Below are 2,500 nucleotides of genomic sequence, written 5' to 3'. Positions count from 1 at the left end.
TCCTAGCATGTTAAAGGTTCGGTGCTAATGGGGACATAAAGATCCCACGACGTTCCAAACGAAAGTAAAGTGTTCCGTGCGTGTGAACTACGTTGTCCCATGTGCCGGCTCTCGACTCCTAAGATGTCCCATGTAAATGCCCTTCGTGGGAAAGAATGTCCCGTGCAACGTCCCTTGATGATCCCCATAAGGTGTCCCATGTGCGTCCCATGATGTCCCATGCGCGTCCCGTGCCGTCCGAGCCTCACCAAGGCCGTCCCATGCGCGTCTCGTGCCGTCCCGAGCTGTGCCGAGGCCGTCCCGTGCTGTCCCATGCCGTCCCGAGCTGTGCCGAGGCCGTCCCGTGCTGTCCCATGCCGTCCCGAGCCTCGCCAAGGCCGTCCCGTGCCGTCCGAGCTGTGCCGAGGCCGTCCCGTGCCGTCCGAGCTGTGCCGAGGCCGTCCCGTGCTGTCCCATGCCGTCCCGAGCCTCGCCAAGGCCGTCCCATGCGCGTCCCGTGCCGTCCGAGCTGTGCCGAGGCCGTCCCGTGCTGTCCCATGCCGTCCCGAGCCTCGCCAAGGCCGTCCCATGCGCGTCCCGTGCCGTCCGAGCCTCACAAAGGCCGTCCCAGGCCGTCCCGTGCCGTCCCATGCGCGTCCCGTGCCGTCCGAGCCTCACCAGGGCCGTGACATGCCGTCCCGAGCCTGACCAAGGCCGTCCCGTGCCTCACCAAGGCCGTCCCTTGCGCGTCCCGTGCCGTCCCGAGCCTCACCAAGGCCGTCCCATGCGCGTCCCGTGCTGTCCCATGCCGTCCCGAGCCTTAGCAAGGCCGTCCCATTCGCGTCCCGTGCTGTCCCATGCGCGTCCCGTGCTGTCCCGAGCCTGACCAATGCTGTCCCGTGCGCGTCCCATTCTTTTGGCTCGGCTGGCCCGTGCATTCTATGGGGTCGTGGGACATTTCGAAATCCACCCGGGCCATTTCGACTCTCTCTTCATTAATACTATTGAGGTATTATTTATGAATTATTGGAGAAAAGAAACGGAAGAAAATATTTTTTTTTCTATTTTTTATGAATTTTCCGGTGTTTATTCACTTAAAAATTCATAGAAAAATAAATATTTATCGGAATCGCTATTATAATATATCAAAAAAATCCTTGCGAAAAGACCTTTCCAACGAGTATAAGTTTGCTGGATTCCGACGAGTAACGAAGGAGTAAAGGCCCAGTATGCCTGGTTAAAAAATTGATGTTTCCTTGTGAAAATAGGAAAAACAATAACTTTGCACTATAAGGGGGAGGGTTGAGCTCCTTCCCCAGAGCGTGCACAGCACTTGTGCTGGCACGTTCCCTAGTGCTCGCCAAGCACCATAGGGCATCCAAAGGGCAAAGCTCGGCCTACTACATGATGGGAAGCTTCTAATATGTCGGAATACGAAGAGATTTCGTGCGACCCGAAGCTCGGCTCGGGCGTCCCGGCCTGTCCCGAGCTGTGCCGAGCGCGTCCCAGGCCGTCCCGAGCCAAGTCTCGGGCGTCCCAGGCCGGCCCGAGCAAATTCTCGGACGTCCCAGGCCGTCCCGAGCTGTGTCGAGGCCGTCCCAGGGCGTCCCGAGCTGTAGCGAGGGCGTCCCAGGCCGTCCCGAGCCAAGTCTCGGGCGTCCCAGGCCGTCCCGAGCAAAGTCTCGGACGTCCCAGGCCGTCCCGAGCAAAGTCTCGGGCGTCCCAGGGCGTCCCGAGCTGTGCCGAGGCCGTCCCAGGCCGTCCCGAGCTGTGGCAAGGGCGTCCCAGGCCGTCCCGAGCAAAGTCTCGGGCGTCCCATGCCGTCCCGAGCAGTGGCAAGGGCGTCCCAGGCCGTCCCGAGCTGTGCCGAGGCCGTCCCGAGCCTAGTCTCGGGCGTCCCAGGCCGTCCCGAGCTATGGCGAGGGCGTCCCAGGCCGTCCCGAGCCAAGTCTCGGGCGTACCTGGCCGTCCCGAGCTGTAGCGAGGGCGTCCCATGCCGTCCCGGGCTGTCCCATGCGCGTCCCGTGCCGACCCGAGCAACAGCTCGGGCGTCCCGTGCCTCGGCCCTTCCAAGTGGTGCTTCGTCGGACATCTCGATATCCACTCGAGCATTTTCGACCAAACTCCATATGTGGGTGTGTGGGTATTTATCAGGAATATTGGAGAAAGAATCGGGAAAAAAATATTTTTTTTCTATTTTTTTTGAATTTTTAATTGTTTATTCACTTAAAAATTCATAAAAAAATAAATATTTATCGGAATCGCTATTATTATATATCAAAAGAATCCTTGTGAAAAGACCTTTCCAACGAATGCAAGTTTGTTGGATTTGGACGAGTAACGAAGGAGCAAAGGCCGAGTATGCTTGGTTAAAAATTTGATGTTTCCTTGTGAAAATAGGGAAAACAATAACTTTGCACTATATAGGGGAGGGGTGAGCTCCCTCCCCAGGCCGTGCACAGCCCTTGGGCTGGCAGGTGCCTTGGCCCTTGGGATGCAACATAAGGCATCCCAAGGGCAA

This window comes from Eschscholzia californica, unplaced genomic scaffold, assembly GCF_041429995.1.
Source record: "Eschscholzia californica isolate CP2 unplaced genomic scaffold, dmEscCali1.0.p SCAF_33, whole genome shotgun sequence".
Classification (NCBI taxonomy): domain Eukaryota; kingdom Viridiplantae; phylum Streptophyta; class Magnoliopsida; order Ranunculales; family Papaveraceae; genus Eschscholzia; species Eschscholzia californica.
This window is presented reverse-complemented; position numbering follows the sequence as displayed.